Source organism: Grammomys surdaster, unplaced genomic scaffold (genome assembly GCF_004785775.1).
Source record: "Grammomys surdaster isolate TR1022 unplaced genomic scaffold, NIH_TR_1.0 190, whole genome shotgun sequence".
NCBI lineage: Eukaryota > Metazoa > Chordata > Mammalia > Rodentia > Muridae > Grammomys > Grammomys surdaster.
This window is the reverse complement of record NW_021604635.1, coordinates 7,073,395-7,100,207: the sequence shown is the minus strand read 5'-3', so window position 1 is coordinate 7,100,207 and position 26,813 is coordinate 7,073,395. Positions and strand designations below refer to the sequence as shown.

Sequence of the window (26,813 nt, the reverse complement as noted above, 5' to 3'; positions counted from 1 at the left end):
ATGTCGTAATCTACCAAACAGGGTAAGAAATAATATATTAAGTGTGGGCTGTGAAGGAAAATCTTTTATATGCTTGTGACCCAGCTCCACTTAGCTTATTGAAAGACAATAGATACAATGCCACTCTAAATGGTTTTCTGGTGATAATGATTACATTGTAGGGCCACATTTTGTCAAGTATATTTTACATATAAGAGTCTTACTACCCAACCAATAATACCATAATGAAATGTTCTCTTACAAAACAATGGTTATCTTATAAAATAACACCAGACTTTGAAATCATGTTAAAGGTAGCTTGCAAAATTATGATTTTATATGTAGCTAGAATTTTCAAAATATGACAAAATGAAATCAAGGAACAATATTCAGGGGTTGTTTTTGCTTCAAATACAGCAAGCATTCCACTGAGAAAAACACTAATCTGATCCTTAAATTTCCAAATGGCTTCGGTAATCTCTAATATTTTATTTCATGCCACATGTGTGTTTACAGTCCCATTATCTCTTGCTGCAGGATCAAAGTTGATGTCCAACCGTCTCTCCTGTGATCACATCAACCTCTCCCCGTGGGCCTCCACCAGCTTTTGTGTAATTAGCTTCCAATCCTGCAACTCAAACAGAAGCCATCAAAAATGTAATGGTAACTGGTGTCTGGGTAAAAAGGGCTCATTTGTTACCATTCATTATGTCAATTCAGCCATGATAAATTAACAGAGATAGAGTACTCTCCATATTTCTAGCACACCCCAGCCCAAGCCCATGGTGTGAATGCTAAGTGTGGGAACCCTGTAGGAAACCACATGTAATGAACAGGACTTTACAGTACCCTGAGGATGAAGCCAGACTCTGACTCATCTCCGTGTCAGGCTTGTTTGGCTAATGTCTAATTTTGTTTTGATGTGAATCATTGAAATATAAACATGCTGAACTAAATATTTCAACAGCACATAAAATCTTTATTTTAAAATCCAAAGTGTGTGTTTAAAGATTTAAAAAAGAAACAGTACTTTAACTAAACATAAAATAATTGCATGTAATTATTATCTTAAGCAACCTTAACGTCTCTCTAGCTCGAAGGTTGACATTTGGGGCACAGAAATGTCTTGCTCTCTATGAAAAGCAAATTATTTTAGTACAAACTTCCCTCCTCAGGAAGAGGGGATGTGAAAGCTCAGCATTTAATAGATAAGCTAAAAATCCAGGTCAGCAGTGACAGAGGATTTAGGCTCCATAAACATCAGAGAGCAAATCTCTGCAGTATCAGGGTAGACCCTGCCTTGCTTTTCAGACCATTTAAAACTGAACTGAGAAATGGGAAAAGTAAGAGATAGTGTTAGAGATATTATTATATGTGTTCGTCAGATGTTATTAGCATCTTAAATGGATGGATTAGAGATGAGAACTGTGATATTAAGCCTCCCTTCTCAGCTACCCTTGTAACCGAAAATGACGGACATCCTGGTTGTTGCTGTATGCAGGACAGCTAGCACCTCCAGGCCAACATGCACTTGAAGAATCCAGACATTTCAAAACTCTGAAACGTAGTTTGAAAAAAATTCCCATTTATGTTTGACTCCACATTGGGGCATATTGCCAAGAGCATCTCAGTTCTGACAGCCAATAGATTTGTAGATTTCTCCTGGTGTCTTGCCTACAAATGAACAGAATAAATACTCTTCACTTAAATTTTTTAAAAAATCATAACAAATTATAACCAATCATTCAAAAGAGCTCGATTTATTAACTAGAACAAGTGTGAAATATAAAAGGCCATACTACAGTATTTGTCAAAACAAAATTTAAAAAGTACTCTGGTTGTTAACTGTGGCGACATAACAGTATGTGGAATGTAGAGATGATTTAATTTCTAACTTTGTGGTAGTAAGGGAAGGAAAAGGGGCAGCCTCAATAGTGATAGCAAAGGCAGGGCCATGGTCCTCTCAGTCACTGTTGCAGGAGCTTATTCTGTAAGCAGAATGGTTTAAAATCATGCAAACCTAACAGCTGCCCAATTCCCTCCAGCAGAGTTGGGCTGGGGAGACTCTTTAGCACTAAAATGACCTTTTGTATGAATAGCCAGGTGCAAGCCACCAGATGTGAATTTCCATAGTCTCTAATCCTCAGGAGGCCATTTATGTCTTCTACAGAGTAAGGCTCAATTCTCACAAGCAGGGTGCAGAAAGAGTCAGCATTTTATTGTTAGGGTAGGTCAGCTTGACCAAATTTGATATTCTCCAATAAAGAATGCTCTTAAAAGACATTGCATTTTTGTCATTGCCTCATGACTCTAACACAAACCAGGCTTCTCAGTGTTGGGAGATTAAGGAAGATGCCTATAAAACCAATTATTAAAGCTTTAATTCCCTTTGCAACCACTCTACAAGGAATGATTAACTGTTTGGTCAAAATCATGTTGACTGACTTATGCAGAGTTAAAGGGCTTGGAAGGATGATGGACAGAGATCAATTGAGTTGGAGTTTCCTAGCAACTTCAAAAACATTCTCTCAACCCAATAGTTGGTACCTGCTCCACACTAAACCTCAACACCTCTCCCCTGCTTTGTAATTTCTCTAGAAAACTTCACATGCCGTAAATCTTAGACCAACAGCTCCAGGGTCTGCAACTTCTTTCATCCACCATAGACTATAGTCACTATGTGTCAGTAAACTACTGAGGTAACTAATATTTGATGCTATTAGAAAGACTTCTGAAGATAAATATGTATTCAGTTTGTCAAGTCTCTCCCAGGTTTTATTTTCTTTCCTTGTTTGATCTAATTCAGTGGGACCTAAACCTAATGTCGTTTAGAATCATATGGGGGAAACCTTAAAACTAGATTCCCAAGACTTAGTCAGATTTTTATTCTGCAAGTCTACAGGGAATAAGGAATTCCCAAATGATTTAACTAGCTTGAGAACAATTTGCTCAGCTTAAAGACTACAGTAAGATTTGAGTTCATAATCATTGATGAGATATATTATCTCCAAAAAAAGCTTTATGAGCTTATGATATTTTTACTTTATTACTTTATTTATATGGATATTTTGCCTGCATGAAAGTCTGTGCACTACGTGTGTGCAGTGTCCTCAGAGACGAGAAGAAGGCATATGATTTCCTGAGACTGAGTAACAGTTGTCTGTAAGTCACTGTGTGAGTCCTGGAGAAGGACCCCAGGTCTTCTGGAAAAGCAGCCAGTGCTCCTAATCTCTGAGCAATGGCTCCAACCTACTTTATGAGCTTTGATATTTCACAGTAGAGATCAGAACTGTCACAAATGTATAGCCCTTCTGAGATTCACTCTTCTCCCATACAAGACAAGTTAAAAAAAAAACTTTACTTGTCATTTGAATGAGTTTTTTTCAAAGACATTCGTATAATGAAAAGGAAATCAGAAGGCTGGAGATAAAATGAGTAGCAGTTTTAGGTGGTGGTGATACTCAGGAGGCAGAGGCAGACAGATCTCTGTGAGTTTGAGGCCAACCTGATCTACAGAATGAGATTCAGGACAGCCGAGGCTACACAGTGAAACCCTGTCTCAGAAAAAAAAAAAAAAAAGAGTAACAGTAAAACAATGTCTATGCAATAGTATGCTGTTTTCTTGACAAATGAAGACATCACACCTTTCTGAGCTCTGGAATGGTATTATCCTGGGTGGAACTTAGAATTGAGGATGTTCAGACAAAATTTTAGTCAGAATGCAGGGAACTTCTTCCCTTGGGCAATGTGAGAATTCTTCCATTCAATTCATTTAGTCAACACATTTGTTAGATGCCAAACAGTTCTAACACAGAGACTGTCACAAAATGATAACAGTAACAGATGATACTCCCACTCTGAAATTTCATTATTTTTATTTACTTATTAATGAAACTATTTATTTACTTTACATCCTGATCGCAGCTTTCCCTTCCTCCTCTCCTCTCAGTTCTTTCCTCTTACCTTCCCTTGGCCCCATCTATTCCTTCTCCCCTTCTCCTCAGAAAAGCTTTCTCCTATTGAGGCGAGACAGGCAGCTCAGTTAGGACAAAAGGATTCAAAGGCAGGAAGGGTAGTCAGAGACAGCCATTCCTGCTATAGGAATCCCATATGAAGACCCAGATGAACAACTGTTACATTTGTGCACCGGGCCTAGGTCTGTCACATACATGCTCTCTGGTTAGTGGTTTAGTCTCTTTAAGCCAACTATGGTTCTCTAGGTTTGCTTGTGGTGACCCCTCTGACTCCTTTAAAACTTCTCTCCCTTCTTCCAAAAGTTTCCTCAAGTTCCACTTAACTTTTGGCTGTGGGTTTCTGCATGTTTCCATCAGTTTCTAGGTGAAGCCTCTCTGATGACAGCTATGCTAGACTCCTATGTACAAGTTTAGCAGAATATCATTAAGAGTCTCAGGGGTGGGCACTCTATGGCATGGATCTCAAGCTGGGCCCGTCACTGGTTGGCCATTTCTTCAAATTCTGCTCCATCTTTTACTCCCACATATCTTGTGTGTAGAACAAATTGTCGTTCTAAGGTTTTGTGACTGGGTTGGTGTCTTAAACCCTCTGTTGGAAGTCTTGCCTGGTTACAGGAAATAGACATTTCAGACTCCATACACCTCCCCACCCCCGCTAGGAGTCTGTTCTAGGTTCAGTCACCTTCATAGATTCCTGGAAGTTCTATTGCGCTACGTTTCTAGGTTTTAACAGCCTACAGGGAAGTTCTATTCCAGCAAGAGCAAGGCTGATAACAGATGCAAATAAATGAACAGAATGCTAACAAGCAAGAATAGCTAGGCTATGATAATCAATACTGTACTAGAATATATCATGGGCAATATAATAAAGAGTGTCTGGGTAGATGCTGCAAAGCAGCTCCCAGGCTGAAATCCAAAGGCCATGAAGGATGTAGCTATGAGAAAAATGTCCTCCCTGTAGAAGAAACAGCTTTGAGAAAGGTTCTAGAACAATAAACTTGTCATGTCCAGGAACCAAAAATAGAGCTACTGTGCTGAGGTACAATGGCTAAAACAACAGGTCAAAGAACAGGGAAAGCTATAGAAAGTAATCAGAGAAAAGACAACACTATAGCAGAATCTGGACGCTAACTCTCTTCCTACACAAGATAAGGTGGCCATGGAAAGTTTCCAGTAGAGCAATATGATTCCAAGATATATAATTCACAAGTTTTGATGTGAGCTTTTTGATCTAATGTAGAACTGGTTTTGTAAGAGGAGGAGTAGAAGAAAGCCAGCCATCTAGGAAGCTATCATAGTAGCCCAGGCAACAGGACAAATGAAGAGATTGATGCTGAAGGGAAGCGTGGGGCTACGCTTAGAGGAAATGTTTATATTGTGTTGTTATAGGGAACATATGGGATGCTGAGGGCAACTGAAGAGAAATTAAGGCTTTAGAACTTGATGCTGGCTGCCTAGGACCATGTTACAAAAGGCCAGTGTAGTCTGTAGAAACATCTTACAGTAGCATTTCAACCATCATGAGACTCCAACAGCAGCAAATTTAATTGTCTTCAGAGGTACAGGGACATCATCTAAAGCATAGATGATATCATCACTGGACATCAGCTATAAGCATAAGCCCACAACCATGTAAAACTTTTAAAGCAGGCATTTCAACAGCCAGCAGATATTTGCCATTAATCTATCAGAGTGAAATCTCTGTGTTGAACCATGGGAAATAATAAATAGTAGAATTTGATTGAGCTCTTATTTTTCATAGCTCATGAAATAACTTACATTGGCAAACTCAGTAAAACTTGACACAGAACAAATAATGTTAATTTTTTAAAGGAAAGAAGCAGCTGACTTTGGGAGCTAATAGTTAATGGAAACTTACTATGAGCCAACCCCTCTATGAAGAAGTTCACATGGCCATTCACAATAACCTGCAAGAAGTACCTTGTGATTGTGCTTAAGCAGAAGCGAAGTGGACACTCCAGGTGGCTGAGTGCAGGTTCCACAGTGAAAGAGGATGCTGCCTCCGCACATGAGCTCTGTTTCCCCTGAAGTTGAGTTGGTCTCTTATATGTTTTCACATCCCAGAAGCACCAAGATCTGGGTGGTAGCTACAAAGATTAGATTGTAAATCAGGTATGTTGGAAGGCTATTGCCCTAAGTAATAGCAACAAACAAGGACCGGAGAAGACATTCCATTCCATCTCAATAGCCATTTCCCTGACTGGTTGCAGAGACAACAACTAAAGAGTTTGATCTATTTACCCCTTTCCACATGCATGTTTCCTGGTGTTTTTATTTTGTGGTGTGTGTGAGTGTTCATGTGTGTGTGTGTGTGTGTGTGTGTGTGTGTGTGTGTATGGCACGTGTAGAGGTGGTTGGGTACATGTGTCCCTGTGTCTGCATGTACAAGTCAGGATATGATGTTTGGTATCTTCCTCTACTTATCTCTGCCTTATTCATTTAAGTCATGTTCTCTCACTGACCAAAAGCTTGTCAAGATAGGCTGGCCACCAGGTAAATTTTGGGGATTCACCTGCCTTCATGCCCCAGTCCTGGGATTACAGGTATGGATAGCCATGCCCAAAATTTTACTCAGTTCCTCCTGCTTATAAGGCAAGCACTCTTACCTACTAAGCCATCTCCCCACACCCTTAGTTTGATGTTATTTACAAACATTGAGTTTATCAGAGGCATATGACATACATTATGAAGATTTTCCTACACAGCTATCTGCTATTCTCTTCAGTCCCTTTTCTACTCACCACCTTGCTGTTTTATGTCTTCCTCTTATTTCCTTCTTTTTCTTCATTTGTCTAGAACAGGAAGAAAAGCAGGAAGGATGAAGAGGAAAGAGAGAAGTGATGGTAGAGAAATCATGCTCTAGCAGAGCATTTCATACACAGGCTGGGAATCCACATCACTTCTTAGACACTTGTTTCCAGCTCCTAACCTCTCATGTCCTTAGATGAAAGAACTTTCACCTTACCTCTTACTGTGTAACTGACAATGTGACCTTGAACAAGTAACACCCTCCTTTGCTTTAAACTGTGCCATCAGACAGAAAGAGACTAACACCAGGTTCAAGGTGCTGAGAAGATGAAATCACACCTCAAGGAAGATCCACTCCAGAAGTAGCTGATTATCACAAGGCACTCTGGCAGAGACATATTTCTATCCCTTTCTCATTTCTTCTGTTCTTACTCCCTATTTTGTGTTTCTCATCTGTCACTTTAGCAATGCCTCATTTATTTGATATATCAGAGAATAAGGTGTTCCACTAGAAATTAATGGGTTTTCCACAAAACCAAACCAGGGAAATTAATTCTTTAGCTTTCATCATTTTAAATGGAGTATTTTCAAAACAAGAATTATTCATATCCTGCCTCCTTAAATATGGTTTATTAAACACAGTTATGTCTCATGATGAGTCAGTCGCTTGCATCCTTGCTATAAACACTGGATGCCCACCCCATGCTGCTGCTAGAATTGTCTCAGTTATTTGACTCTAATGCCCCATTTCTGGTTATCATGTCTTAGAACCCATGCTTTATAGTTTTTCTTTCCAAGTAACTCCAAGTTCCTTTATGACATGTCCCATGAGTACTATATGCCCCTGTTCCTACCCTAGTTCCCATAATACAGGTAAGGTTAATAAGCACTACCTGAAGATGGAAAACTCAGGGCTAATCTGAACCTAGCCATGTCATGGGAAAGAAAAGAAAACACACAACACATCAAATGCCTTTGTTACAAATTGGATGAGTGCAGGCAGGCAAGTAAACAAAGACACATGAAGTACAGGAAAGCAACATAGGAGACTTATTGCTACCCCTTGGAGGACCAACCCTGGCCCTGTACTTCTTACTCTTGGTGCTTTCCATACAACCCACTAAAAGCCCATGATTTTACATATATCTTTAGATATATCTTTACATATATCTACATATATCTTTGAAGTGGAAACTTCAGGTTTCTTTGGGAAATTAATTATTTCAAATAATGTTTTCCTGAGGCACCCAGGCAAAAGCATGTTTTGCAAAAGCAGACATGTAAAACAACGTTTTCCTGCAGTAGACACAGATGAGAGAATGTTTTGCTATAGCAGACACATGAAAGGATGCATGATGTTCAGAAGGAATATAAATATGGCCCCACAGACAGTGGGAGCTCAGTGGGAGCTCAGGCATTGGTTTGCTTTGCTCCACTGCTCTATTCTTTGCTAAGGACACACATATTGGTTCACCTTACATTGCATTGCTGAACTGAGCTTGTGGTGATGCTATAGAGAGAAATTTGCCAAAGAACTTCTCACGAGGTTTCTGTGACTTTTTGATATATCTGTGACCTCAGACCAGTTGGCAAGCCTTGCGGTTTCTTCTGGATTGAACTGCCCTTGCTGGTTCCTGTGTGGTGGTTGCCACATGAATTGTACTGCAGGTGCTGGTTCAGTTCTTGTGTGGTATCTGCTGAGAGGACTGACTGTAGCTACTCATTAATGCGTGGTGTTTGCTACTGGACTGAACTGATTATATTCTGACAACAAAGAACTATTTCTAAGCAGGTCTACTTCCACCTTGACATAGTAACTTTTCTTTTCCACTATCTCTGATGGGTGGTGGGCTAGAAGGAGGGTTGGATGTCTATTAAAGTAAGTTGAGAAAAATTTATGCATACACATCTCCACACATATCACCTCCTCCTGTTTTCTTTCTGTCTTGTTTCTTATCTTGCTGGACCCCTGCCATGTTATCTGGATTCTTGGCTTCTACAAGGGTCAGGTCAATATTTATCCTCACCAAATAGACAAAGAGTAGAGATGTGGATCATGTGCCAATCTTCCATCACTGAACATCCAGCTCTTTGTTTGATTTTCTATTCCTCCATCCTGAGCATGTTGTCTCATGACCCAAGATGGTAGTATAAGCATTAACCAGAATAACCACATCCAATCCAGCAGATAAAAAATGGGAGCACATTAACAATGTATCTCTTAAGTAATCTTCTACCATCATCATGTTCCACCTTCCTTGATAGACAAGAATCTACTTTGGTCAAGATATAAATTACCCCCAGTCCTTGTATGAGTTTGGAAAGAAACTAACTATTGCAATTGGTACCATTTTACTTCTATGGTCTTCCATAAATTCTGGAGTACATGGACAATGATTTCTTTATTTCTTTCAGTCAAATGTGCAGTTCATATCAGGTGCTATTCTCCAGATGATGGTTTACCCCAGTTTGCCCAAAACTCTGAGGGTTCTGTCCTGCCATCATTATTAATAGCCCCTTTTCTTCTCTCTTAAGTATCTCAGGGCACATGATAAATTGCAAGGTCATTTTGTTTTCTCAGCAAAAAAAGAAGCAATAGCAGATTAAGCAGATTTACTCTGCTGGAAGCCCTCATGGTATCACCTGAGAAACCACTGTCATCCACAGCACCATTATTGTGAAGCTATGCTCCTTGTGGCTATATCACTTTCCAGACTGATAAATTAAAGAGATTTATAACTTATTGTATATTTACTTAAGTATTTGTGCCATGATTGCATGTGACAAGCACTGTGCATTTAGGACCACAGGCATTTGGGGGAAAAGAATCAAATCTGTACTAGTAATCTTCGTTTGGACCTTTTTTTCCTTTCACAGTGGAAAAGTAAAAGCAGATTGTTCTAACAATCTGGATTCTTGCTTTACTATCCTCTCTGCCTTCCACTCCCAGACTTCTCTAGATCTATTTCAGTCTCTCTTCTGCCAGAAAAAAAATATTTGTCCATTATTTTCTAAATATTTACTGACTATTACTTTAACTATAAATTTTTTAATTTATATGTATGAGTGTTTTGCCTGTATGTATGCAAGTGTACCATGTTTGTACCTGGTGCCTGTGGAAGTCTAAAAAAGCTTCACATCCTCTGAAACTGAATTATCAATGCTTGTAAACTAGAGTGTGGGTCCTGGGAATTGAACCTGGATCCTCTAGAAGAGGGACAAGTACTTTTAACTCCTGAGTCATCTCTTCAGCTCCATTACCATTTTTTTCTCTTAAATTACACCACTCTCCACTTTCTCTTTCCTTTCTCCAGCCCTGCATATACCCTCTCCTTCCAACTCCTCCCATATCCCCCGACTCTTAAGCTGATAGCCTCCTTATTATTGTTGCTATTGTTGTTGTTGCTGCTGTTGTTGTTGTTATTGTAGTTGTGGTTGTTGTTTTTGTACTTGTTGTCTTAGACACACATAACTATGCACAAATATAAAAATACAACCTGTTAAAACCACCTTTGTTGTTTGAGTATATATGTTTTCAGGACTGACCTCCTTGTATTGTAGCGATAACTGGGGACCTGTGCCTGTGAGAATCTAACTCTCCTCTCTCAACAGTCATCAATTGCCTATAGTTCTTTGTATATGGGTGGGGCCCTCTGAGACATTTTCTCCTTCCAAGTTAGAATAACAGAATATTGTGTGTTTGTGAGTGTCCACTAAAATGTTGGTGGTAACCAATACATGTTGTCTAATTGGACTAAGGCCTACTCAACAGGAGGAAAATTGAGCCTGATGCCAAAAATCTAGGCAACTTTTTAGGGCTCATATATCTTAGATGAGAACACATCTTGCTAGACTAGTGTAATAATTCCTAACTATATTCTAAATCATACTCTGGCTTCATATATATATATATATATATAATGTGTGTGTGTGTATAATGTACATATAAATGATAAATGTAGGTACTATCCCTCATCAAAGTACTTTTCCTTGTAGCAAATGGAAAGCAACACAGAAAACCACAACTGGACACAAGCAGAGACCAGTGGACCATGAGGAACATACATCAGAGCCCATGCACCTATGGCCCAGAAAACATCGTGCAACAGGGAGTGGAAAGACTTTAAGAACTAGATCACCAGGAAGTCAGCTATAAAACAGTGTCCTCTAAATATGGCTGTGTAAACAGGACCAAACAATGGCAATATCAATATTACTATTTCTTTAATAGTTAATAGTCAAATAATATTTGAAAAGGCAACATTATTAGAGTGATACAAAGTGGTACATCTTAGCAGCTAAGGAGCTTGTGACAGAACCACAGCGGAAACTCTCACTAACTCTTCTAACCAGACTTTTCTGGAGATTAGTACTCATTCAGGTCTAATGCAGTAACCCTGGTACCACCTCTTCCCTTCCAAAAATGTAGAGAATTTAGAAGTTTCCCAGTCCATGGCTCCTCCTTCTCTTCAGTCTGCTGATGTTCAGGTACAGCCTCTGTTAAAACCTCTGAGAAGATGACACGAAGCAGCCTCCTCTACGCTTTACAGAGCACGGTGCACAGGATTTCCTAAAGGAGTGACGATTTCACCAACATCATCTTCTCCCATTCGAGAATCCTACAGACTCTAGTGACAATGGACCACGCTAAACCCATCGCATGTTGCTCTGCAGGTATTTCAGTAGCTAACACATCCCCGTAGCCGGTTTTTATGTTTCTAGAAAGCACAGTAATTTAAATCACAGTGACTTGCAGATTCACAGCTTCCTTAACAAATCAATGATGATTCACTTTGAAAAATTAATTGTCCCAACTATATAACTCCTTTACCTTTTCTTAAATAAATGTTACCTTTGCTTGCTTGTTTTCAAGGCGTTTTGAAGCAGCGATTCTCATATATGTGCTATATTAAATTCATCTAGAGATATATAATTAATTTTCAGTCCCAGTTTACACCATACAGGTTTTTATTTAATTGATTTTGGGTGCAGTGATAGGGTCATTATAACTTTAAACCTTCCTAAATACATCTGTGTTGCACCTTGCTACTCCAAGTATGACATCATGAACAGTAGGATCATTGAGCCTATCAGGGGCTAATTGTTTATGTCGGTAAGTTTATAGTTGATTCCTATGGGCTTTCGGCCTAGAACAATAACAACTAATAGAAATATAATGCAAAGAACATGTCTAATTCAGACAGCACACAGTTCTGTTGCTAAGATTTGTAAAAGTTAAAAATGACTTAGTCATGTAACTTATTTAGCTCCTGGTATCCAGAATAGTATTTCACTAGTCAGTATAAAATGATTAATGAAATGTTTTACAGTATTTTTAAAATTCTTTTTTAATTTACACTTACAAACTTCTCAGCCTCCTTAGCCACATTCTAGTATTTCATAAGTGTTTGTGGCTGGGTCTACCACTGTGTAGACAGTGAAGACAAATCTTACTAACCTCTCTGTACTAATATGAACTGTAGATTTTCACACAAATGTTGTGCTATAGTCAAAAGGAATCTATGTATTTCAAACCCCTGGAAGAGAGAGTTGTCAGTTTGGTATTGGCACGAAAAAGCAATGATAAGGAACAGGGAGATGGCTCAGCCTGGAAAGATGCTTGCCACTGAACCGGAAGACCTGAATTCTAGTCCCGAAGACACATATGGAAACAGATAATCAGCTTGGCTAAGTTGTTCTCTACACACAGGTCCATGATATGCATCTGCTCTTACTCCTCACAAATAATGAATAAATGTAAAAACAATTCAAACAAAATGAATATAAAGGTATTTGTGTTATGTAACTTGGTTTAAACACATCTTTTAAAAACATTACCCATAAATATGTATAATTTGATGTTGTATAAAATTAAAATTAAATGTAATTCTAAAACAGGGAGTTAATCAACAGTTAATCTGAAATTCTTTATCTGGTGCTCAAGACATGGCTCAGTGGTTGAGAACAACTCTAGCCAGTGCTATTCCAAAAGTTATTGCCTGTATGTGGGATATTTTCTTCTAGCTGGACTGCCTTGTCTGGCCTCAGTGGGAGAAGAAGCACCTAGTCTCATAGAGACTTGATGTGCCTGGGTTGGGGGGAAGCCCAGTGGGTCCCCACTTACTCAGAGAAGGGTAGAGAGGTCTGAGGGAAGGATTGTGGGATGGGGTGACTTGGAGGATGCAGTTAATGGGATGCAAAGTGAATAAGTAAAAAATTAAAAATTGTTCTCAGTACCTTGTCTTATAGTCAGAAGAGAACGAAGCAAATTTTTCCAATTTTTATTATCGTGTGTTAATTTTATATAATAATGAGATTAATTATGACATGGTCATGCATGTTTGGAATATACTTTGGTCATACTGAAAAAAAAATATTGTTCTTGGAAAGGACCCAAGTTCAATGCATAGCACTCACATGAGGGTCACAGACTCTTTCATCTACAGATGCAGGGGATGACTCAGGGGTATGCACATATATGGGGACACACACACACACACACACACAAATAAATACTAATGAAGTTCGCTTTCTGCTTTTATATAGCTACTCTCACTCTTTCCCACACCTAGGAAGTTCTCCCTTCACATCAATCATCCTGTTTTAGCTTTTGTATTACTTATTTTTCAGTTGCTGTGATAAAACAGTTGCTCAGAAACTTGTAGAAGGAAGGGTTTAATTGAACTTAAGGTTTCAACAAAGCTGCATAGTCGCTGCAGCAGAAGCTGGGGACTTAGAGCTACAGATCCAAATCGGAATCAGGGAGAAGGAGCTAGAAATGGCACCAACCTCTTAAACTTCCAAGCTCACCTACAGGCACTTCTCCTAACAAGTTCACATTTCCCAAGTGTCTCCAAACAGCAACAGGAATCTGGGACCCAGCATTTAAATGTCTGAGACTATAGGTTGAGGTTGGACATTCTCATTCAAATCACTACGGATTTCGGGGGTTTTGGTTTTGTGGTTTTGTTTTTCTGTGAATCCAATCCTATTTTGTGCCTGTCTGAAAAAAAAAAAAAGAAAAGATCTTCGTACTTTTCCTTCCAGATTACTTGGCTGACCTGTGGTCTAGGTTTTGTGGGCTATACTCTTGTTCATTGAAGAAGATGGTAAAGATGCTGTCAGATAGTGGCTAGACATGGAAGAAAGCAGGATAAAAAAATGTGCACATGTTGACAGATTTTCTGAAGGTCCTAGCCATGGAGCACAGCTACTCACATGCCTTTGGCCAGGACATGGATTATTTTATTGAATAATCGTCTCATCTCCAAAGTGTGCAACGTCCAGAAAGGTACACATGGGCTGGTGATGTAGGAAGGGTCCTAACCAGCCATAGGAACCAAGTCAATCCTGGCAATCCACTTGGCAACATACCAGTTTACCCTCATGTCTTCCATCTACCCTTCTTAATAAAAGTACAACTGTAGGTTGGACTGGAAGGTATACTCTCTAGTAAGGAGTTGCACCTTTTCCGTGAATGCTGACTCAATCTGCCTGGCCATTCATGAGTTTTTCATTGTGACATTTGTCCACCACCCTTATGCCATAGTGTTGACAATAAATGACAAATGTTTCGTCCTAAATATTATTTAAAGGGAGACCAACAACACTCTCTTGATTGCTCCAAAACTTACCTGATACCTAAAAGAACATTTTGAAAGATTTTTTATTATTAGCCTAGAATTAATACAACCCATAATGTTAGCGAATCCAAGAAAAATGCCTTGTAAGATTTATCCTGCTTTCTGTATGATGAACAGAACTCTAGTCACATGGGATAGGGTGAAAATATTGCCAACCCCATTCCTTGCTTGTTCCTTTACTCTCTCCACATGATGACATAGTCAGCCAAAAACCTGACACTTCTCAGACATGGTGAGGCTTTGTGTAGATTTACACTGTCTGGTACTGTAGCCACTAGCCACATGTGACTGCTTGAAAAGTCTGCTCCAAATTGAAATGTGATGTACATGTAAAATGCACACCAGATTTCAAGTCTTGGTAATGTGTATGTTTTCTATGGCTCCTATAAAATTCTAGAATATATTTAGTAATGTAAAATGCCTATATATTATTTCACAGTTCTACTACTCAGAAATATTAGAGTTTCTTCATCTTAGAATCTCAGGCCAACATAAAAGCTTTCCACAGCTTCACCCTTTTCTGAAAGCTCTGGATACAATCCACCTCCAGGCTCATTCAGGTTGTTGGACTAAATTACTTAGGTGGGAGAAAAGGAATCTTTTTTTTTCTTGCCTGTTAGTTAGGAGCTTCCCAGCACCTACGGTACTGCATTTCTGTCACATTGTTACCTCTGTCTTCAAACTAGCAAATATATACTGTATTCCAAGTTTGAGAGAAGCTGTCTGGTTTCTCCTTCTGCTAGACCTTCTGTTTCCAGTCCAAGAAAACCCTTGGATGTTATGATGTTAAGAATCTGTATAAAAGCCCATTGTAGTTTACAATAGAATAAAGGTACATGCCTGTAATTCTAGCATGTGAGAGGAGGAGCAGTGCAGTCTTTGTAAGTTTTCAGAGCCTTCAGGATTATATGAAACCCTGCCTCTAAAACAAACATACCAGCAAACAAAGAATTCATAAAAACTCAGAGATTCAGGTCAGAGGTAGGGCACATATTCAACATGTGTGAGGCTCTAGGTTCAACCCCCATAGTAAGGTAACAACTATAATACTTACAAAATACCTTTAAAAGTTCCCACTGTTCAACGTGGTAGTTAATACTTCAAATCCCAGCATTAAAGAAGATGAGATAGAAGGATCACCATGAGTTAAGGGACAATCTTGGCTACACAGTGACTTCAAGGACACTCTGGACAACTTAAACCCTGTCTCCAAATTTTTTTTTTTTTAGTGGTAGAGCCCTGTGATGGAAAAGTTTCTTAGTATGTACAAACTCTAGGTTCAATCACAAGCATGGAAAATAATAAAGATATGCTAGGTACATGTGTTAACTTCTATGAAGATCTTTCATCATTAAACAAAACAGTAGCTCTAGAAAGTCAAAACTGTGAAGAACTGTTGCTCTAAAGAATAATTTGCAAAATCCATTGTATATCTGGATTTACTTTACTGCCATGTTATTTAAAGAGAGCAGAACACAGAACTTAGCTCTTAATTACAGTGATAGAAATAATCACAGACACATAATCATAAAACTATAGAACACAGGAGGATTATGTAGGGTATACAGTTGATAAATCTGTACAACATAAATATGGTTCAGTTTGGGATTCATGTTTATGTTATATAAAAACTCATACACATCCATGTACCCATACTATATGTGTGTGCACATCTACACACACACACACACACACACATCTTGTTTGCATTTTATTTGCTTCTCTTTATATCATGATATGCCTCTGAAGAGAAGCTTTTCCAGGAGGCAGTAGCATAAAGTTAACCAGAAGAATTGTTTATATAGAAAATCAGATACAGAAGGGTGTTCAATGGCATTAATAATATTAAACCGTTGATTCATGCCCCAATTGGAGTGTAATTTTGGAATATAGAAAATATGACAGATTAATTGTATGTTCAGCAGTCACCAAATGTTCACATGACTCTGACTGAATATCATATTTAAGCAAATTCTTGAAATGTATGGATGTCCCTGAACTAGAATGATTTTGAAGTAATTACATCATATAAAGAGGATTTGTTTCCCTTTTATATAAAACCAGCAGCTATTCACAGGTTATGTATGCAACTTTTACTGTAACTACCTGAATTGTATTATACAAAAACACTATTTTACTATTTAAGAAAGAAACTGGTGTCATTCAACCGTAGTCTGTAACCTTAGCTACAACTGAAAAATTCTTTTTTTTACAGCATAGGCAATGTACTTACAGGCTCTAGGGATTAACATATGCATGCCTTTAGGGGCTATTTTGCTACAACACTGTGAAAATACAAAAGGGTTTCTTAAAAATTTTTGATCACTTGTTAATATTATACTACTAAGAATATAAAGTTTTAAATGAAATATATAACTAAACTTAGTTTACCTGTTTCTGAGCTGCTGGAATATTTTAATTTTCACTTACGGCTCATATGGATGTCTTACACCACATTTGTATTGTTCAGAATTAGAACTCAAAGGCTCAAAAGTGGTAAAATTCTCCTTAACCATCCCCATAGATTTTGAAATTCCATCTTGGGCACTGTATCTTCCATTGGAGATGGTTTCCTTACAATAATCTTTGACTTTAAACCTTTAGGGTTTTCAAGAATAATCACAGTGTCTTAGTTAACTTTCCACAGATTGAAAGAGACACTTTAACCAAGATAACTTAGAAAAGAAAATATTTATTTATTGAGACTCATAGTAGCAGAGGCAGAGATTCATACTTCCATGGTCATCATGGTAGGGAACATGGCAGCGGCTAGTAGGCATGACACTTTTTTAAAATTTAATTTAGTATTTTTTTATTGATTCAGTTCACATCTCACTCACTGGCCCCCTCTTGGTCAACCCCTCCCACATTCCTTCCCCCCATCTCACCTCCCCTTCTCCTCTGAATGGGTGGAAAAGTCCCTGGATTTCTCCCTACCCTGGCACTTCAAGTCTCTTCAAGGATAGGTACTGCCTCTCCTGCTAAGGCCAGACAAGGGAGCTCAGCTAGAAGAACATATCTCACCTACAGGCAACAGCTTTTGAGATAACCTCTGCTCCAGTTGTTTGGGACTCACATGAAGATCAAGTTACACATTTGCTACAGATGTGCCGGGAGGCCTAGGTCCAGCCCACGTATGTTGTTCCGTTGGTGGTTCAGTTTCTGAGCGCCCCAATCAAGGTTAATTGACTCTGTTGATCTTTCTATGGGATTTTTATTCCCTTCGGGGCTCTCACACTCTTCCATAAGAGTCCCCAAGATCTGTCCACTGTTGGGCTGTGGGTGTCTACATCTGTCTGAGTCAGCTGCTTGGTGGAGCAGAGAAGAGCCGTTCTAGGCTTTTGTCTGCAAGCAAAAAAGTATTATTACTAGGGTCAGGGATTGGTGCTTGCCCTTAGGATGGGTCTCAAGTTGGACCAGGTATTGGTTGGACATTTCTTCAGTCTCTGCTCCCTCCCTCCTTCCTGCATTTCTTGTATACAAAATAAATTTGGGGTTGAAAGTTTTGTGGGTGGGTTGGTGTTCCCATTGCTCCACTGGGCTTACTGCCTGGCTACAGGAGGTGGTCTCTTTAGGTTCCATATCCCCAGTGCTGTGTGTCACTGTTAAGGTCACCTCCATTGATTCTTGGGGACCTCCCTTGTCTCAGGTCTCTGTCTTGTCCTGGAAATGTTCCTCCTACCTCCTCAACTCTCCCCAGTTACATATTTCCATTTATTTTCGAGGTCCTCTAGCCATCTCTCCTGTCCCTCCCCACACCTGATCCTGAGCCACCACATTCCCCTTCCAGTATCCTCTCTAACTGTCTCTTATGACTATTTCATTCCCCCTTCTAAATGAGATTCAAGCATCACTTGGGCTTTACTTCTTGTTTAACTTCTTTGGGTCTGTGGAGCATGGGCATCTTGTATTTTATGATTAATATACACTTATAAATGGGTATATATCATGCATGTTCTTTGGGGACTGGGTTACCTCACTCAAAATAATATTCTCAAGTTCCATTCATTTGCCTACAAAATTCACGATGTCTTTGCTTTTTAATAGCTGAATGGTGTAGATGTGCCACATTTTCTTTATCCATTGTTCAGTTGACGGACATCTAAGTTGTTTCCAGTTTCTGGCTATTAGGAATGAGGCATGAACATAGTTGAGCAAGTATCATTGGGGTATGTTGAAGCATCTTTTGGGTATATGCTCAGGAGTGATACAGCTGATTCTCGAGGTAGAATTATTCCCAGTTTTCTCAAAAACTGCCAAATTTCCCACCAGCGATGGGCGTGCATACCATACTCACAACCACCATTGCTTCCCATCCTTGCTAGCATGTGCTGTCCTTTGAGTTTTGGGGTGTGTTGTAGAATCTTGGAGTTGTTTTAATTTGCATTTCCCTGATGACTAAGGACTTTGAACATTTCTTTAAGGGCTTTTTGACCATTTGAGATTACTCTGCTGATAATTTTCTGTTTAGCTCTGTACCTCATTTTTTAATTAAGTTATTTGGGTTATCGATGTCTAACTTCTTGAATTCTTTGAAAATTTTGGATATTAGGCATCTGTCAGGTGTAGGGTTGGTGACAATCCTTTTTCAATCTGTAGGCTGCCATTTTGTCCTATTGACTGTGTTCTTTTAGGCATGGCACTTTGCTAAAACAGAGACTAAGAGTTTCCATCCTGATCTGAAAATTGGAGACATGGAAATGTCACTTTAATTTCCTCAGACAAAGTGATGAGATGAAAGCCATACCCACACTCTGCAAATACACAGCTTGGGTTAAGCCCAGAGCATTTCCTTCTCCATTCTCAATTCAATATCTGTAGGCCTAGGCCTGGAAGCTGCTAGCCTCTGTATGATCTAATCTTCCAAGCTTACTGATTCAATCTGAATTTCTTTGCTTTTGACTGAATTGCTTTGTCTGGCCTCATACTAACTTTGGCAATAATGTTCAAACCTTCTGACTTTTCATTTTCTGACTCATTCTGTCTTCACCTGTATCTAGCTTGTTCTCTCTCTCTCTCTCTCTCTCTCTCTCTCTCTCTCTCTCTCTCTCTCCCTCTCTATCTCTCTCTCCTCTCCCTGATCTTTAGTCTCTGTGCTTTTCTCATGCGAGTCAGGTGTATCCCATCTCTGACTCTGTCATATATCTGTTTTGTCACCTTGTCTTCCCTTCAATTAGACATCACTTCAAACACGGCTGCTTTCTTCTACAAACTAACCTTAGCTTCTTGGTAGGGATATACTAACAATACGTCTGTATTCCAGCCAGATCATACTATAATATAGGGCATGTCTGCATTCTGGTCAGATCATATCTTTAGATATGGTCCCTGATCAAATCAGCCATGATGATGGATAAAAATTCCTCTACAGAGGCAGAGAGAAAGCTAACTGGGATTGATACGGACTTTTGAAATCTCAAAACCCAACCCCTTGACACATATCCTCCAACAAGTCCACACCCATTCCAAGTAGGCCACTCATCCTAATCCTTCCCAAAATCCCTAGTTCCACTAACTTGGGAGCAACATTCAAACATATGACCTATATGGACCATTACCTCTTTCAAACAACCACACACAGCAAAACATAGTACAAAAAAATCTATTCTTTCATATAAAAAATATTCCACTAGATTCAACATGAAGAAGCAGGTATAGAGTGTGTCTTCTAAGAGAAGACCTGAACCAGCACATCTCCCAAGGTTCCTCTAGGCCCCTCCCCATGGAATTTGGCATCTCTTTGTTCATGTTTTAATTATCCATGGTTGGCACATAGAAGGCTCTTCTAGTGAATACCTGCTTAGTCAACTGATTCTAGGTGCTGGTTACAGCTCATTGAAAGAAATAAAAATCAAATAAAAATCTTGGAAGGTAAAATAGTTACCCCTCCCCAATTTCTTTAAAATGATAAACATTTACAAATCATTGGGTGAGCAATTTCCATTAGGAGTTGTTAACTGAATACTACTTACTTATTTTTGAGTCAAGAAAGGATGATGGTCCAGGGGAAAAATTCATTACCAGATGAACATTCTAATTAACCAAGTGTTTTCATCGATGTGTTTTATTTGGCCTTTGTGATTAAGCCGTTTTTTTTCAAACCAACATCAAGTCTATGACTGTATTCAAAATTAAATTCTAAAAATATTTTCTGGATGTGCCACTTTGTGTGGAGTTTAGCTAGAGTGAACTGTGAGTTTAACCTTGTGTCCCTTAAACTTGTCCTCCCTCACTATGAGAGCTAAAGGTCCTGGCTGGAACCATGCTTCAGATTGTTGGATCTACCACACTGAAGGGTGACTTTTGACAGTAAGGCTAAATCTGTGACACTTTCCAACTTCATCAGCTACCCAGGGTAAGGATTCTCTGGGGAAAAGTTAGTTTCTGAGAATGGATAGTCTTCTCGCAGGTTCTCTCCTGCTAGACATTATACCGAGAGAGTAATGAAATAAATACATTTTTACCCATCCTCTTTCCCTGTAATCTTCCTCCTTCCAAAGAATGTGTGTATCAATAAATAGATTATACAAATAAACATTTAAAAGATAGTCTGCTAATTGTCAGACAGAATGATGCATTCTTCAAAATCTATTATCATGCCTTTCTGAACTTTACTGCTTATCAGCACTTTTTCCCCCTCAAGAAAAACAAAATAGCAACATTTGTTCAGAAAAAAAAAGCAAACTGTTTTTCTTCCTTTCTTATTACTTTTATTGTTTGAGATTTCTTTTAGACTAAAATGTGGCATTGTGATTTTGAGATGGAAAAGAAATCCCTTGTCTTTCAAACATAAGAATGTGATTGGGTGCTATTGTTGCCGCTGATGAGCTAAAGAGGTTAACGGATCACAGAGCTGGCAAACGGCCATCTCTGCTCCTGCTCCTTACCTTACACGATATACACGCGGCTGTTGCTGCTGAGCTTATGATCTCTGTTTGAGTAGATGCTAAATAAATTTATGGAAATTTAACTTGCCTCTTCTGGAACTCAACTGTTCTTTCTTTCAGGCTATTGACCGATAACTTAAAAATGTACTTTGAGCTTGGCAGTGGTGGCGCACGCCTTTAATCCCAGCACTTGGGAGGCAGAGGCAGGCGGATTTCTGAGTTCAAGGCCAGCCTGGTCTACATAGTGAGTTCCAGGACAGCCAGGGCTACACAGAGAAACCCTGTCTCGAAAAAACAAACAAACAAACAAAACAAACCAAAAAAACAAAAAACAAAGGAAGGAGGAGGAGGAGGAGGAGGAGGAGGAGGAGGAGGAGGAGGAGGAGGAGGAAAAAGAAAAAAAATGTACTTTGAAATCCGAGCTCGTGACCTTTGGAGGTGATGGTAAAGATGGGTCCCCCCCCCGAAAGGAAGTGGGGCTGCTTCAGAACGAGAACTCAGAAATACTGTGTCTTATGGATTGCTGCCAACATTTCATTTTCAGATAGACAGAATTAAAACAATGTGATTGTCATAACAGAAAGAATTGATATGGCACAATTCTTTCTACTCCAGTTCACTGAGCAATAATATTGTGATGCCTTCCTAAAGGACTTGCACATTTGTGTAATGAAAAGTATTCAAGAGAGTGGACTATCTCTACATAAACAACCAGGGAAAGAAGGAATGGAAGGAGAAACCGTGTTTAATTGTTTGTTCAGGCAAACCCCATGAGAAGGGTTAGTAACAATTTTCTTATAATTGTGGTTAGTCAGGGATGCTTTTTGAGAATAGAAGTTAGGAGAGAAGCCCCATACATAAGTTTCCAGGTGGGCTTTCTTCCACCTGCAAAGTAGCTGAGTTCAGCAAACAGACTCAGTTCCCTGGCCTGTCATCTTGCTGGAGGCAAAGGCTAGCTGGGACAGAGGGACTAAATTGGACTGGTGAGTGTGCCTCTGGGGGTTTTGGAACTCCAGACCTGAATGAAGACTGAGCCCAGAGTTCCTCTTCCCAACTAGGCAGTGATCGCCCCCTGTGACTCTGAAGGCACACAGCAGCCCAAAGCACCGGCTGACGCCACCAGCCCCTCCTATCCGCTAGCACTCTCACTTGGCATGCTGAAGTCAATGTGGTCTCTCTGGACACCTGTGCGACCCCTCTCAAGCTCTGGGTCTAGCTCCCCACTATCAGAGCAAAGAGATCTGTTTCACCTGTTCAGACACCCGGTCCCTTCGATCTCTAAGTATCAAATCACCGTCCTGGCAGCCCAGTAACCTCTTCAAGGTTTTCAAAGCTGTGATCTTAGATTGCTCAGGAGCCCTGACCACCCACCTTGCAGCTACAGCGTGCCTAGCCAAAGCTTTCCGTTCCAGGGTGGGACAGGCTGTGGCTCAGCCGCACGTCCTCCACCGCCCAGTATATCCTCCTCCTCCCTCTTCAACCCCTAAGGCCTGGCCCTGCCCCTGCCTATAAGAGCTTTGTTGCCTGCTCCCACCTCCGCTCCAAAGACACCTGCGCTCCCTTCCCCCCCCCTTTCCCCCCCCCCCCCCCCCCCCCCCCCGGCTTTCCTCTAGGTCTCTCTGCTGCCTTTAGGAGCACAGGAGCGGCCACTGGAGGAGGAGCAGAGGGAGGAGGGGAACGCGAGTAGGAGAAGGGGCGGGGTGGGTGGGATGAGAGGCGGGAGGGTGTGGACTGGCAGCCACTCTGCAGCTGGCCACCGGGGACCCGGTTCCTCCCGCGAGCCGAAGTGATGGAGGGGAAGATATCTTCTTAGACACACACGCGCGCGCACATCCCGCTGGGCACGTCTCCGGGAGGCTGCAGCCAGCTCAAGCGCGCCAGGGACCGGGCGGCGGCCGTGACAGCGCGAGCGGCGGGGAGTCCGCGGTCCGCACAGCTTGGCACCGGTCGCCGGAGGACGCAGGGAAGGAAGATCTCAGCCTCACTGACTGTTGCTCTTTTAGTGGCATCTCCAAAGATCGAGCATCCTGACATTGTCACCGCGGACGCCAGAGGCTCTGCCCCCGGCGTGCGGAGTCCGGGTCGGCTTCGGTGCCCGCGCCGGGTGAGGAGAATGCGAACCTCTTCCCGCAGAGCTCCTGCGGACCTCTTGGCTGTGCTGACTCGGGCTCCAGCGGCTGTCCCAGACGTGCCCGCGCCGCGAGAACGCGCCCTGTCGCACCTGGCTCCAACCTCCTAGGGAAGTGAGGGAAACGCGCCCTAAACTCCACTACTTCTCTTCCCCACCTTGCCACTCCCGCCCCGGACACCACAGCCGCCGCTGTCGCCGCCCCAGAGTGGAAGCCCAAGTACTGTACTGCTTGTTTGCTCTGCTCGCCGGCTCGCTCCTTGTTGAGCATCCCAAACTACTGGACAACTGCCACTGCGATCGCAGGAACCACTCGGTGACCCGTCGCGACTGGTCTGGGCCAGCACTTTCCAAGCGGAGGCTGTCACCACTAGGGACTACGGTGAGTGAGCACACGCGTTGCTCGCCTCGCGCGGGAAAAAGGGTAGGGGGCTCGAGGCTCGGACCTTCTGGATTTAGGAGAAAGTGATAAGGGGAGTCACCTAGAGGAGGCACTCCTCTGCCCCACGCACTTTGTAGGGCGCGGCTTTCCTAGACGCTTCCTGGGGAAGACTTTGAGCCCCTTGATGGAGTAGGGGTTAAACTAATAGGACAAGAGAAACAGAGGGAGCAAGCAATTGCTTAAGCAAATTTAGAGGTCTGCCTCCAAACCTGCTAATCTGCCTGCTCACCCGCTTTCCTGTCTGTCTGTCTGTCTGTCTGTCTGTCTGTCGTCTTGCTCAGAGACCTACATCCAGCGCTCCCCTAGAATCAGATGCAGAGTATGCGGCCACTGATGATCACTCAGAGTTTGGAGATTCCTGCGTGGCCACTTCTGGGGTAGTGGTGTACTGTTATTTGAAGTTATATAGTGGGTTTTAAGGGAGTGGGCTACACTGAGGTCCACGCAAAAGGCAGACAGGGTAGAAAGAAGTAGTAACATTATTACCACGGAAGTGGGTGCCTACTCTTTGGAGAAGACCCGACCGCTCCTAATGTGGATTCCCATTTCCGCAAGCCTCAGTCTGCTTAACCCTTCTCACTCACACCCAAAACAACACACACACACACACACACACACACACACACACACACACAAACACACACACGGCATGGGTGCAATTGAAGGAGTGATCAAATCATTATTTCTAAGAAATCTGCAGCTGCTGTGACCCACTACAGCATAGACTCCTGCCTCCTGGACTTAGCACACTGTCTAGTGAGGAAGGAACGGCCTCCCCCCTCAAACACAGGCCTAGTGAGGATGACTTTGGGTGTTTAGGATTCCAGGTACACACCAAGGAAACCTCTAGCGCTACTACTCCTGAGTCATTCCAGCTCGGTGGGCGCAGGTCTGGGCGTCCGTCCTTTAGTGCTTCGACCCAAGAAAGCTACTGCTGGAGCATGTGTGCATGTGTTCTGGGTGGTTCTTTCCTTCCTTAATTCTCTCTCTCTCTCTCTCTCTCTCTCTCTCTCTCTCTCTCTCTCTCTGTCCCTCTCTCTCTCTCTCTCCCTTTTCCTCTCTCCTTCCCCTCATCTGTTTCGTCTCTCTCTGCCTCTTTCTCTGTTTCTCTATCTCTGTCATTTCATGGAAAATGCTAGTCTCTTCAAGGAACGTTTAATGTTTGTAAAGTGCTTTACGTCGTATTACAATTACTTCGTGGATATATTTAATTGCCCTGTGACTCTCTTCTGATTGATGTAAACTGAGCCTGGTCTTGGGTTGGAACATAAAGGGCAGGCATCCTCTCCCTCAGTGGCACTGTTCCTATGCAAACCGATTTGTTGACAGTCTTAAAAGTGGGTCGTTCTAAATGGTGCTGTTCAGTATTACCGAGCTTTGGACAGATGTTTTCTTGCTACAACTCAATTCCTGTCTACTTTTCAAAGAAGCTGTTGAAGACGATAAAAAGGGATTACCAAATTTGGATAACAAATATAACTATATTTTTAAAAAATATTTTATTGCTATTAATTACAGCACATTTTAAAGTTATCTCTGTTCTTTCTCTTCATGATTTTCCCCGTCTTTATTCTTAGTGATGGTCTTAGCAGGAGAAATGAAAGCACCTTTCCTTACCTTTTCCACTATGCTTGTTCACAACTAGTATGGTTGGCTATGACTGTATCAGCATCAGACTGGCTTCTGGGAGAAAATAAAGTCATTTGTTAGTGAATTGCCATAAAACACACGGCAATGAGACAAACAGTGATCAGAAGGAAACTATTGTTTGACTGTAACTGTCTTCACTGCTGTGTATTAACTGTGGTAAGCATAATAGCTCTGGCCTTTCCTCCAAGGTATCCGGAGCTATTTAAACATGTTCTGTCCTCACTTAATAAAAGAGAGATAGACTCCATTACTTATGTAAAGTATTTTCAAGTATAGTATTTTCAAGTATATGTATCTAAACAACTTATGAGGGAAATTGTCAGCAGAGCACTCCCTCACTAGCCACAATAGGCACTGGGTCCTGGTTTTTAGACTAAACCAGACCTTAAGCTTAATGTTTGAAGTCACTCCCTCAGAGGCTTTACAGGCTCAGTGTTTGGATGACATGCTGGCTTCACTCTCCTTGCCATCTTGCAGGCCTGCACAGATGTTTTTGAATGAATAACTTTCCTCCTCACTGAATTTGCACTCATTCAAAAAGTATTTCTTGAGCACATGAGCACACACAATAAGCATAGCTGAGCTGGGCCATTATTTCAAACAAGGAAGGATTATTGCCTGAGAGAGTGCGTCTGCTCCTACGTTGGAACTGTGCAACCGTGGCTTTCTTGAGGATGCAGCGTCTTCCCAAAATAAGTGATCAACCAACAAAGAGCTGTTGACTCAAAAGTCACATGAGATGTTAAAGTATCATTGATCTCCACCCCAATCCTGCCATTATTTTTAACCCATGTGTCATTTAGCTGACTCAACTACAGATAACTGATGTTGTCTCTAACTTCTTGGCTGCTTTTTTAGAGTAGGTGTCTGCACACTTAGGAGTAAGTCATGAATCTGTACTGGGTCAGATTTCTTGCTCTGTCTTTCTGTATACTTCTGAGGAGTAGTGCCAGATCTCAATACACCATTAGTATTCACTTACAAATTAACGCAAATCAAAGCAAATAGGTAATGTTTTGCTTCCTCATGTTCTCATCCTCATACTTTTCCAACCTTAGAAACAGTAACACCTCTTAATAAAGTATTTATATGCAAATGAGGATGTTAACAAAAAAAAACGATTATTTAGCTTCTTGAAGAAAAAGTGAAACTTCTTATGGAGATTTTAGTTGAGAGGAATTTGACTCTCTGGTCATATCTTGGCAGGATGAATTTTTTATGGTAGTGACCTTTATTCATAACTAAAGTAACTCTTTGTAGTAAAAGATACTATTATTGCCAGAGACGGAAAGAGCGCTTACTACAGTTGACTGTGGCATATTTACAACACAAGGTGAGCTC

General features: G+C 40.9%; 1 protein-coding gene across 3 annotated transcripts in view; it reads left to right on the top strand.

Annotated features, from left to right (window-relative positions):
* Positions 1-22,958: 22,958 nt before the first annotated feature.
* Hs3st5 (heparan sulfate-glucosamine 3-sulfotransferase 5) overlaps positions 22,959-26,813 on the top strand; it is a 275,974-nt gene continuing 272,119 nt past the window's right edge. For all 3 annotated transcript variants that reach the window (XM_028769016.1, XM_028769015.1, XM_028769014.1), the window contains exon 1: positions 22,959-23,762. The gene's annotated coding sequence lies outside the window, so the exon portion shown is untranslated. The remainder of the gene's footprint in view (positions 23,763-26,813) is intronic.